Raw genomic sequence first — 14,432 nt, forward strand, 5'->3', positions numbered from 1 at the left:
GGGTTTCGAAGAGAGTTAACCCTAATTTTTTAAACTAATGACAGTAATGCATTTAATAATTTTTATTTTATTAAATAATACACCAAAGAATATAGACTAATAACATGCAAAAAGTAGACAAATTCACTTAACTCTCAAAATATTTCTGGCTTTCTAACTATGCGACAAGAGTCATTACAAATTCATCCAACATGTAAAAGATATGCATTTTCCAGGGGCTTTTAATATTTGTTCTATGTTATTTATGCTAAGTGTTTCATACACTGTTCATACAGCAAAAATGAAAAAAAAAGTTAAATAAATAAAGGTAGAAATGTTAAATTGTTAAGTGTTTATTAATACTTATAGTTAAGTAATATCTTTATTGAATAAAAATACTTCTTTTCATCACATGTTTTTCATATCTCATTTGCATAAGCTTTAGAAACAAATATCAAATATTTTTTGTTGATAAAACTTTATATTTTATTTTCTCAACTCTAACACTATCTGTGGTGAAATCACCAATATACAATGAAATGGAAAGTTGAAAAAATATGAAATAAAATCAGCAATATCTATTTTTTTTCTAGAATGACAACAGATTGTTAACAAACAATTATTTATCCTAACAGCCTCAGCTTGTAGCCTTTTCACATCTACATTCTTTCAATTTCCTGTTTTTACCACTATACTTTGGACTCTATCAGTCACACAATACACATACCAATAGACAGATCTTGTGAAATTTTATTTAAGTTTTATCTGACGTAGGAAGTTTCTAATTTTGTTACATTTTATTTACTTTTGTTAAAAAAAAACATACAACAATAAATAAAAAATATGCATAAAAAATTTAGCACTTACTTCACTGACCAATTGTACTCGGGGTGCTGTGCTCATGTAACATCAATTGTTTCTCATTATATTGGTTGTCCAAAAAATATTTCCTTCAAATATGAATTTCAGAATGTAAAAAAAATAGACCAGTTAATAACTAAGCTATAAATAGCTGCTCGGAGCAATGGTTTCACTCAACACACACGTCAAGCTTTTCTTGTGAATTAGTTTTTAAAATCAAAATTAAACAAATGAACTTAATCTGTACATTTGAATATGTTTTTTCTATAGGTTAACATGTACATCAGGCAAGTATATGCAAGTAAATAATTAGCTTGATATGCATGAAAAGATGGATGGAACTTCTCTGGTGGGTTTTACAAATTTATTGATATCTAAGCAAATCAGAATCGTAGGAGATTTCAATTTTGCATTCTACTTTGTCAATATTTTTCTAGATGTGTTTCTAGATGGTTAAGCATTATAGAAGCTGTAAGTGGGAGAAATCAGAGTGCATATGACATAACAGTGAAGACTGAGAATTTTTTTAATATTTCCCTTTGTAATTAAGGCTTAGATAATATTAAATTTTGAATTATATCAAATTTATTGATATACTTTGACATCAAAGTTGTTTAATTAAATCTTGAATGTAACTCTATAAAAATATCTTGACAAGTGCACTTTGACCCACCCATATGCATAGGGTTTAGGGAATAGTTTACAGTCAGTGAAATAGTGCTAAATTTTATAGTGCCAAAGCGTTTCAAAAAATTGTCAGACGTGACATTACAATCAGAGTAAAGATCTCACATTTAAAACCTAATTTCCATTTCTGTGAGTCCATATTAAATAAAGGAAATATGTGTGGTGCTAATTATTTGTAACTACTTAAATTAGCACTAAATTAAATATACACATATTACCAAGAGAAAAAATGCAAGTCAACTTCCCATAAATTAAGATGGGGGAAGGGAATATAACTCAGTACCATATAAAAATCACTAATATTAAAACAAGTTTTATAAACACATCTTGTAAATTTACTGTATTAGTAACACTTATGTTTTAAACACACTGTATAATAGTAAAATGTCTTTTATCAAGTGTTTTAATACCACATTATTGTCTGAATAACCATGTCATGTATGACAAAACTTCCCCATCTTAATGCTCTGACACTTGTTCTTCAGCTGGATCAGACAAATGGTGCTTGATGCCTGGTTTAGAGGGAGCGTGACCTGAGTCATGTGAGAGAGCTCTACCAATGACAAAGGAGATTACAAACAGCAAAAGTGTTCTCTAACACTGAGAGTTTGGTAAGGAAAGATCATTTGAATGTAAACCGAATAATCTATTTTTGTATACATACCTTTAGTTTTTAAAGTGTCAGGGGTCAGTCCCAATTTCAAGTTAACAATAAGATACTACGAAAATTATATCTGAACCATTAGTTGTCTGATAAAAAAGGCAACTTCTTAAAGGAAAATGGTTTGCTTTTCTCAGTACTTGAAAAAAAAAAGTTATCATAGTTCACCTATAATATACATATACTTAAAAGCATTTATAAGAAAACTATACCTCACTGCCCTTGGAATGGTTTGTTAAACCTGGACTAGGAGATGGTGATCCGGAGTTCGTTGAAGTGGGAGTAGTAGAGAGAGCTGTAGAGTTTTCATCATCTCCTACAGTTAAAAAAAAAAAAAGTCCTAGAAATGTTATACCTGAGTGTTTTAGTTTTCTTTTGTTTTCCTTCACACATTTTATGAAATATGCTTTTGAGTATATAATCAGAATATTCTAGAAATATACTAAGTCCCTTATTTAAATAGAAATTATGTAAACAAGCAAACAAACAAATAAAAGCTAATTCTTTTTATAAACATCAAATCTTGTTTAATGTAAGGTATTAAATTTAACTATCAAAGCATATTCAGTAGCAGTTCAACATAAAATTTTATGTTAGAATAAGACAAAAAATTATGCATTTTCTAAGGGGGGGTATAAGTGGAGGGAATTTTCAACTAGGAATAAATAATTCTGTCTTACCTTTTATATCTTTAAATTAACAATTTTAATCCAAAATCTTTCAGGGATAATCTTAATAGTTATTATTTTCTTATACTGAAAATATATTTCTGATAGGTACTTACCTCCTCTCACATGTATAGCTATTCTCATTCAGTGCTGCCCTTTATATGCAAATTTTTTTTGCATGACACAACCTTGAACTCCCACGTACCCCATGATCAATGTGGTTCAACTGCATCTCGCATGTAAATCATCATGTGACAACTCTCCACCAACAGGAGCGCGACACACCCTCTTGACACATGTGACTCCCTCTATTCGATTCTACCAAACTATCACTTCGAGAGGAAAAATGGGAAGTGTGTGTGAAGGTTAGCATCTGTTGGAAATAAATTTTCTGTATAGGAAAATAATAACTTTCGATACTGTACAGATGGAAGGACCAATGCAATGGATAGAAATAAGTATCCTTTGAAAGCATCCAAAGAACACCCATAAAATGTGATCCCTTTTGGGAGAAGAACACACGTGGGAGATTGCACAACTTCTAAAGCAAATATATTGTGAGGAAAAAACTTATTAGCAATGTTGTGGAACATCCCATCTCAACAGAGTGCTTTATTGCCCATAGGTATACTGTTTTTTATTATTTCATTTTGGCTATACAGTGCCACTGAGTGGGATTCAAATCCTAAATAGGACATGCCCCTGGAGGAAAAAATATACATAGAAAAGTTTGAAGGGTTGCAACAGGTGGAAGGCAGTACCCTGATGAGGAAGAAACAGGTACCCAATGAAGATAGCAGGAGATGAACATACAAGGAGTAGGCCACGTGCTACAAGGTGAAAATCACCCAGAACATGACATACAAGGAGATTTATCCTCCTCGTATGGACCCAATAAAGGAGGTCCAATGTTCAACCAAAAAGGGAAAAGAATGGGCACCCCAAGAGTGATTAAATAGGCCACAATGGTGCAATTATCAGTATGGGGCATGATGTGTTGGTACTGTACCAGTGGAAGAAAATGAACAAAAGCACGTCACATTGCCATTAGCTCCAAAATGTTGAAATGGTAAGACATAACGATCTGAGACCATTGCCCAGAAGCTTCTTGTTGATGGACCAACACTCCCCAACCTTGGAGAGAAGCATCTGTGATTCGATGAAAATCCAGACAAGGTGGAGGAAGCAGTACTCCATTCGTTGTCTTGTCCTTGTTCAAACACCAATGTAGATAGGCTGTAAGGGAAGGAGGAAGGGTAAGTGGGGAGTCCAATGGATCCCAAGCAAGATTCCATGGGCTGTGCAGAGACCTTTGAAGAGAAAATAAACATATCAGACCCAAAAAAATAAGAGTTTCCATAGAAGCCCAAGTCCTCAAAAGTGACAGAACCTTTTGTGCAAAAACCAAGGAAGTAGTAAATGCATGGACAACTCAAAACACCGTCAAATGGAGGAGAAGTGGAAAAGAATGGGCCCGAATGAGAGCGTGTGGAAAAATACACCTAAGTAGTTAAGATATTGGGTAGGCAAAAGGAAACATCACTAATCTTAGGATCCAACCAACACAAACTACTACTGTCAGCAGCAGATGTGTGTGTTAAGAAGACTCCAGTGCGGAGTGAGCTAACAAGAGCTAATTGTCCATGTAATGGTGTAAATACAACCCTAGAGCATGCAGAAGTTGGGCAACAGCTGTAACCACCCAATAAAATACATACAATGCTGAAGCAAGCCCAAAAGACCAGGCACAAAACTGATACACAACCCTGTAGTAGGCAAACCTAAGATAGCATCTGGACTGAAATATGAATATGGAGATAGTCATTTGAGATATCTGCCTTATTCATCTATAGTCCTGGAGATAAAACACATCCTTGAATGTGATAAAGGATTCCATGGAAGATCAGGAAAGAACCAGAAAGTGGTTGAGACAGGACAGATGGATCACAGGACAAAAAACCTGGAGAAGGTTGACTGAAAGGCTTGATAAAAGGGTCAGCACAACCTTGGATAGACTCATACAGGCAGCTGTATTCCGAATTAATGAGAAGGAAATCAGTACAGGAGACAAAGGTGGAGGGGACAGGAAAAGTATGAAAAATCCTTCTGACAAAACTTGGATCACCTGAGAACTGGTAGTGAATAACCACCACAGGGGAATAAAATCAGCCAAATGTACCCCCATCAAACTGGAAAACACCTGAAAGTCACTGAAACTGCTGGCAACAATGAACCCAACTTTGAGACACATGGCAAAATTTTGACCCCTAGTGGTAATATCAAGTAAAGGACAAGAAACAGTTATATGAGAGGTTATGGTATTATAATGAGAAAAACGAGTAACCAAAAGACTAAGTGATCGAATGTTGACTCGCAGAGTCCACACGTAATTCCAATGATTCTGGAAAATCTCCAAAAACAAACAGATGGAGAAAAAGAGCCATCCAGAAGTCATGAGATAAGAGGAACATAGATGAACCTGTGAAAAGACATTACACTTCCTAATACGATCCCAACAGCAACAAAACCACATGTGAATGGATGGGGCCAAAGAGGACAATAGTACCAAGTAGGAGGATGGAGAGAAAAATGTATCCCTTGAAAAACCCTCAGGGGATTGGTGGAATGCCTCTGAAAGGAGGTGTATGTTGGACAAGTACTGCAGAAGAGCTATAAAGGTTAGACAAAGATGGGAAAATGGATGTCAGAGAAATAGACAGGATTATCAGGGACAGCCTTTCACATTGGTAAAAGTGACTCCAACTGTTGGAAGTTGAGAAAGGGTGGATCAGCTTGTTGATAAGCCAAAGCATAAAGATCAGAAGTCCACAGCAGACAAGGCATGATAAAACTAGTCCTCAACTGAGAAACCAAATGCTCTGCATGAACCCAGATGTCAGAGGAAGGAGGGAAATCAAGAGATTCTAATGATGGGTGTCATGTAAAAAAAAAAGAAGGAACAGTATCATATGAAAATGGAACACATATGAGAAAGCATATTCAAAAATGCAGAGTTAGGCCTAATAGATCTTGTAGGAGATGCATAGGAAGACACTGCATAGTTAGGAGGAAAACTGTCAATATCCTCCTCCTCATGAATATGTTCAGACAATGCAGGAGAAACCCCAAGATAGTCAGGAGAAAAAGAATGCCTCATATAACAATCAATCTCCTAACAAATGACAACCAAAAAATCCTCAGTCGAGATCCCCAGACCTGAAGCTAGTTATGGAACTCGAAGTAGTGGTAATAATACCAGGAGTTATAAAACACAAAATTCAGAATTCATCTTAAACCATGAAGAACTTGAAAAATTAAAAAAAAACAATAAAAAAGGCAAGTTATACTACAAAAGAACAAAATAAATGTAGCAAATGAATAAAACAAGTAAATCACTACTTTTCAAAAAAAAAAATTAATTAAACATATATAAACAATTGAGAAACATCTACATTCAATCACTCCTAACAAGAAGTGGTAGTTCAGTAGGATCAAATAGGAGTCACATGCATCAGAAGGGTGTGTCTCACCCCTTTTGGTGGAGGGCTGTTGCACAATGATTCACATGTGAGATGTAGTTAAATAGAGGGTAGCAATAAACAAGAGAGATTAATAGCTATACATGTGAGAGGAGGTAAAGTACCATATTGGAAATCACTGCCACACCATAAAGTTTTTCTCTTTGTACTGTGGCAGCACACTATTCATATTATGCAATGTTAATCAACAAAACTGCACTGTTAAGTGTAAATGTTAGTTTGATTGCTAAATTATATAACATAGTTAGTAGTGAAATGAAGAAGCAAAAATATTAACCCTATCTGCCCGGGCATCATTTATTGCTCATGTCAAAATCTAATTAAATTACTTTTTGTTTATGTCATACCAATTGGTATAGTGTTAAATAGTAACTAATAATCCATATTTTAATAGTATACAAGTTTTAAGTTCTTAATTTTATAAGGCAATATTTTTAAAAATCCTGAATTTCCCCTAGTGTGAGAAATGTGACATATTTTCTGTAGGCATCCCTTCTCAAACTTATTTACCACCCTTCCAGGAAGTACGAAATTTAATGTAAATTACTTATTATAATGTTTTCATCACTCAGACAAAGCATAATTTTTATAGACTTCAATCTTATTTAGTTACAGAGCCATCAAATAGAAAACCAGACCCCTCTTGCCATACCCACCTGTCACATCCTCTCTTTCAGGATTTGTTAAGGTTTTCGTCTATCAAATGATGTATTACATTGCTTTCTGAACAGAGAATTGTCATCTTCTCTTTTAGTACAAGCTTCATTCCCACAGGAAAGATGATGACTAGCTTGGATGAATTTGTAACAGATCTTTTCGCATAGTCAGAAAGCCGAAAAAATTGTGATAGTTAGGGGAAATCATCTGCTTTTTGCATGTTATTATTTGGTGTTGTTTAGTGTATTATTTAATTAAATAAAAATCATTTAATGCATTACTACCATTAGTATAAAAAAAGTAGGGTTAAGTGTCATCGACAGCAAAAAAAAAAAAGACAATGACCCAGATAAGTACTTCATTTGTTTTTCATGTTTATTCTTTATTTATTATTATAAAAGTAACTAAAATGTAAAAATAGGGATCTCTTTAGGTTGGTTAACGTTAGATCAGGTGAAATGAATGATAATATAATGAAAAAGTTTCACGAGACACACATGCGAGCAGCTCAGAGTAGCTCATGGATAATGTAATTCAATAGCGTAACGAGAGCTCCACATTCCCCAAGTGATTCAAAGGGCAATAAAACAATAAAATTTAAGTCTAAATAGATGTATACTGCTATGAGTTTAAAACTACTTAGGATGAACTAATAATAATTTCATGTTACAATTTGAAGCCATTCTAGAAAGAAAAAAAGGCTAATTTACATTTTTTTTTGGTGGTTACGAGGTCGGTCAATTTGACCAACCGCATATAGAGTTAAGGTAAACAAAATAACAGAAAAATATAAAGTTTTACTGAAAACAAACATTTGAAATGTGTTAAGGATGTTATTGAGATGAAGAAAAGTATGTTTAATCTTAACATGAAAATTACTTTGCATGCAGACTATAAAACAAAACAATATATTAATGGATAAATCTCTTTTTAGTTTATCAAAAATATTTCACTAAAAATATGGTTTTTTGAAATACTTATAATGTTCACTGAAAGTTTGCCAAATTTTGTGAAGATATACATACTATATTAAAAGTTAGTAGTAACAAAATTGTAAAGACTTTAAATAAGTACAAAGAGGTCATATTGAGAGAGTTAACCTGTATTTAGTCTAAAGTTATAACAAGAGGTGTTTTTGTAAACTTATTTTATCCCATACCTTCCCAATTTTCTTTTATCTCAAAGAAATATCTACCAACATTATATTATCAACAGTGGGTGTTTTGATATGATTAGGGAATTATTTTTAATAGTTTCATCAAGTATTAATAATATGACTCAATTTTAAAAGATCAATTGTGTAATCAATCCAGACATTATATGTATACAACTCAATCCTACCTTTGTTACAAAACAGCACAAAAATTATATCAAAATGTTATATGAAGCATACATATAATGAAGTTAATTAATGTATAATTAACTTTTTATGGATTTTCTCTTCAACATGCACAGGTTTTATACCAAAATACTTAGAAGCCCTTAGAATGAAATACTTGCAAAATAGTCAAACCATCACAAACAGTACCTTGTATAATTTGGTTAATATCTACGTAAGTTTAGCTGAACAAGAAAACTAATTAGATTTTGAAGCATTTTTAAATGACTGCCATATTGTACCTGAGTATTTAAATCAATGGAGTTTGTTTTAGAAACAGTATTAAAATCTCTTCACTGTGCCACTGCCAAGCCACTTTAGCAGGTTATTTCTTAACACAGCACATGTTCTCTAAGTCAGCAGCATTCAGCAGCCAATAGTGGAACATGAACTTAACAAAAGGTTAATTTTGAGACGATCCCTAACCTAAGTAGTATTGTGAAGTGGTTGTATGAAGAACTGACTATTTATATCAGTCACCCACATAAAAATTATTAAAGAAAAATTAAATTATTCTTACCAAACGTAGATGTAATACTGTAAGTTCTAATAAATGTTATAAATATCTGAAGAGATGACCAATCTAGATTTTAAAAGCTTATTAAAATGTTGTATTGCAATAATTTTGATGATACTAAACAAACAAAGAAGGCAAAGATTAGATACACTCCAAATGTTTGTTCAAGTTGATCTATTAGAGGTTAAAACTGCTAAGTTACATTCTCATAAAAAACGTAACAGAATACAGAATACATACGTTTAGCAAGATACTCCTGAATACCTTCTAGATTCAGATCAGAGTAGAGGAATTCATTTTCTTCAAAATCTGGTTCTTGACAACATTCAATGTAATATTCTACATCATCCTTGATCTTCTTGACTTGATCAACATCAATAGTGCTGTTGTCAAGCATTCTCATGAGAGTTTCCAGCTGCTTGATATGGTATCGATGTTTCTCTATATGATCTTTCAGCTCATCTAGTCTGTCCTGTTTCTGAAAAATTCCTCTTGTAGTATATTTTGAACAAATGTTGTTGTTTTTTATTAAGGGTAAACAAACCAAAAAATAGGAGAAAAAATGCAATCAAAGCATTGTCCTAAGAATAATAGTTATATTATTAATTAATTAATTTACTGGAGAGAAAAATATACCATAATTGCTAAAAAATAAACAATAAGAACAGACAGCCAAGGAGAAGCTGAATGTAACTAAGATCTGTTTTCTCTAGGCTTGAAAAATTACTTCAAAGTTAAGGAAAGAAAACAAACTTTATAATCAAATTATACATATATAGCTTATTGTTTACATATTTTAAATTTCTTCCACATGTAGACAGATTAATCATATAAAAATATCTGTTGATGGAACTAATGCTGTGCTGAGTTTAAGTCAAGAATTATCTTTCAAACTGTTTAAGGTCCTTCAAAATAATGAATTTTTATTAATAATACAAAATTAATTCCTTTAACTGAATTAGTTATATACAGAGTTTTCAACACTTTGAAACTAGCTTCAAGCATGTGCATTTACTGAATGAGCTTCCAATTCATAAAACCTATACACTATATATGAATGGCATCCTGTACTTCCTGAAAGCACCAACTTTAATTTTGATACAAACACATTATTTAATATTCTGAACACAAGATATTGAATTTAAACATTTAACTTGATGAAAGAAAGTTTCTGACAAATTCTGACTAAATTCAATGATTTGTATTTTACCTATTATTTAAATTTTAAATTGTTATAATTATAAACATTTCATTATAAGTAAAGCTTTAATGTTAAAAACTCACTTTTTAATAAACAACAGTCTATTGTACATGATTCTAAAAATGAGACTGTTTCCAGTCTCAAAAATACAATAAAATATCAAATAACTTATTGTACAGGCTCAAAGAAAAATCCAGACATGTTTCAAAGTATTTACTGCATCATCTTCAGAATTGCACATTTATTTATACCCTTACAAAAAAATCACTACAATACAATTTAGACATCAAAGAATTTCACACCATATGCTGACAATATTTCCTTCAGGTCCATCATACTTACTCAAAATTTTAAACTTACATTTTAATATTTGATAATTTCAATAGTTTCACATATATTCATATTAATAACATTTTAGGTTGTGCTAAAATAAGTTTTTACCCATTGAATTTGTGTTTAGTTTCATTAAAATGTTCTGCTATTGGTGAAATAGTACTATTATTGTTTTTAACATTTATTTTGTGTTCATTAATTCTGTATTTTAAATTTCTTTTAGTTTATCCTATATGAACTTTTTCACATTCACATGATATTTTATATACACCAAATTTTTTCCATTAAATCAATTTTTTATCTTTAGTTATATTAAGAATTTAGGTAATTGGTTTACCTGAAGTTAAAAAAATGCTTTCAATAACTAGCATTTTGATGAGGTGCAAAGAAATAGATAACACCAAAGTTCATAAGATTGGACTGCAATATAAGAAACAAGAAAGTGGAATATCAACTAAAGAAAACTGAAGAGAAGATACTGAATATTGTGATTCGACAAAAAAGAAGTTTCATAGCCAAGAAGGGGGGGAAAAAAAGAGTATATTTATTGCAATTATCTCTATCTAAAGAAATGAAGAAAGATTGGACGGAGTGAGAAAGGAAGTCATGGATAACTACACAAAAAAATATTGCTAGATGTAAAATTACATTAGACAAAAAATTGAAAACTTTTTTAGACCAGAAAAAAAAGAAGTAAATGAAGAACATTATAAACTAAATCCATTATCAGAGAAGAATAATATCTTTTTAAATAACCCTAAAGTCATAAATAAATCAGATTTAATACTAAATGATAAACAGCTAGATGTTTTAAACAGAGGTTTAAATTTCCCATGTGGTCCAAAAAAAGTTATAAAGAAGACATCATAACTGAAATTGAAACTTGCGTAAAAAAATTAAATGTTGAAAAGTGCATATTGTTAGAAGAGAATGTTGTACTTTATTAAATAATTTTAAACCCATAAATAATAACAAAAAGGATTTTGAGGTTTTGAAGAGTTTAAAGGAACAAGATGTGGTTATTTGCAAGGCTGATAAAGGGGAACAAGAAATGTTGAAAGGTATGTACGAGAACATAAAGGTTAATCCTATAAATATACTTCACGCAAGGGTTCAAGAAAAAGTTCAAACTGCATAACTTTAACACCTTATGAAAAGCAAAGTTTAAATCCAAGTAACTTTATTTTACTTAGATTATATGCTTTGCCTAAGGTTCATAAGATTGAGCATAATTTTAGACCTATTGTATCTAATATTAAGATTTTAGCTTATAACGTAGCAAAGTTCATATAAACATTTTTTTATTTTTAAGGAATAAAAATAAATACATAGTAAAGAATTCATTTGAATTTGTGGAAAGAATTGAGCATATAACTTAAGACATATTGGTGTCTTTTTATGTTGTGTCAATGTTCATCAAAGTAACTGTGAAAAAAAGCTATTGCATGTTTTAAGAAAAAAAAATAATAATTTGGTTTTAGAAATAACAGATATGATTAACCTGGCAGAACCATGTGTTGAAAACGCATTTTTTCAAATTAATAGCAAGGTTTATAAACAGGTTTAGTTGGGTTCTCTTATATCTCCATTATTGTGTGACTTATTTATGGAGAACTTTGAAACTGAAGCTTTAGATGAAATAGATAAAAAAAAAACTGGTTTGGTTGAGGTATTATAAATGTTACATTTCTGGTATGGCAGCATGGACAAAGAGGAATTGGTTTATTTTGCTAATTACCTTAACTCTATCAGCACAGGCTACTGACCTTGTAACCATTTTGTGCTCGTTATAGTTTTCATGCTATAACTTTAAATTAGTAAGTAAATGTTAACGACATTTGGTAGATTATCAGTAAACATGACAATGCTTTCATATGCAAAATATAAATTTTTTATATTAAATCTTAAGGTTTATAACGCAATGTTTTTCTCATGTCTTTCTTTCTTTTCGAATGTTGCCTATCTATCATGCAAAGTAATATTCATTTTAAGATTAAAAATACTTTTATAAATCAGAAAATTTTGAAATTTCACATGCGAAATCTTTATAATATCCAAATAGTTATCAAATGTTTCTTAACAAAAAAACTTTATATTTTATCTTTATTTTCAGTAATTAATCTCTGTAAGGGTCCAGTAGATTTGACCGATCTCGCAACCACCATAAAAAATTAGTAAATAAATACAACTTATACCTCTTTCATTCTAGAATGAACACAAATTATAACACAAAAACATATATGTTTAGACTAAATAGCTTAAATCTCATATACATTTATATATATTTATTATTTTTATGATATTGACCTTTCAGCTGTGTCTGGCTAACATTACAGAAGTTACAATGAGGCGGCTTACGTTCACTCATGTTACCGTATCAAACAACATACAACTGACCTTTGGTCTGTGCAAAGTAACATGTCTTGGCTGTGGTTTAGTAGACTAGTATTTTGTAAAATACAGTCACAGATTATTGCCTTTTTTAAATATGTTCTTAAACTTATTTTTCTAAAAACACAGAACAGTAACTAAAGAAGTAAAGCAAACAACTATCTCTTCTAGTTACGACCTTTGTACTTGGTTGCTGCTTCACGTAGGTTACTAAGCCAAAAAAAGGCACGTGAAGGATATGAAACAAAATATTTTTTTTAGGTTTTATATATACATTTGGATTATTAATGTAGTAATTTATGATTTTTTAGTAATTCTATGGAAAATACATCTTAGTTACTAAGCTTGATAAATTATAGTGGAAATCTAAAAAATATGAAATTTCGAGCAGACGATAGACACACCCTACCTGGTTGAAATATTGGCTCAAAAAAAAGATTGGTGCCAAGCTTGTTAAAATGGCTGAGAAAGCCACTAGGAGGACATTTTGAGCTTCCGGTTGGTTATTCATGACATGTATAGAATTAAGTGTTTATAAGGTAGCATTTCCAAAAATGGAAAGAGGTGGGCAGGGTACCACTGTTTGATTCATTACATGATCAATATCTCGCCAAACAGAAAAGATAAGAGGTACTTATTTTATATTCTAGCTTGTCAATATCGGTAATTTGAGTTCCTGATTCTTACAAAATAATAGACATGGTATTTTGACATCACAAACATCTAATTTGAACCAGTGCTGCATTCAACATACCACATGACACACAAAAATCAAAGTTTAACTGTGTGTTTTTAATATTTACTTTTACATTAAGAAATTGAATAATGTATAATACTAAAATTTGAATTATAATCTACAGTTTGATACCAAACTTATTGACATAAATTCATGAAATAGTAATTCAGTAAAATATTGAATGCGAATAAACAAATGCAATGACATGGCCTTTCACCCATGACCCGTCTCGAAAGGGTTAAATAATTCTTTTATTTTTATTAAAGTCTGTACAGGCTGGTTCTATTACTTTACAGCACAATTAACAAGACAAATTCTTCTTCTTTACTCTGTTATTACAATACAGTCTATGATAAGTTCACTTTAAAAATTCACCACTATTTGTTCTTTATGGCTAAACTCGCAATTGCACATTCTAGATATATCTATATCGAACTATATTCTTGATGCATATTTACACCCTCAACTGAGGTCTAGAACATTACACACACTACTAGATATTATGATGCGATAATACTCAATCAAGACAAGAAAAACTCGGAAGGTTCTATTAACATGACGCAATAATATAATGGTCACCAGTTCATAACTATTGAACTACACAATTTATGTGTCATAAAAAATTTCTTAAACAAACCCATAATAAAGTATCATTTCTAAAAATACTAAATTTAACACTTGCACCATATAAACTGAAACAGTTCTGTGTATCTAACAAAATGTAGTATGGAAGTTTTCCTCAGATACAGTAATCTTATTAGCAATACATATATTAAAAATTATTCAGTTTTAGTGTTGTTTTTATTCTGATTTATGAGGATTTT

The 14,432-nt window shown here is 31.1% G+C and overlaps 1 pseudogene; it reads right to left on the reverse strand.

Annotated features, from left to right (window-relative positions):
- LOC106469595 overlaps nt 1-14,432 on the reverse strand; it is a 100,506-nt pseudogene that overhangs the window by 64,131 nt on the left and 21,943 nt on the right.

Source organism: Limulus polyphemus, unplaced genomic scaffold (genome assembly GCF_000517525.1).
Source record: "Limulus polyphemus unplaced genomic scaffold, Limulus_polyphemus-2.1.2 Scaffold3564, whole genome shotgun sequence".
NCBI lineage: Eukaryota > Metazoa > Arthropoda > Merostomata > Xiphosura > Limulidae > Limulus > Limulus polyphemus.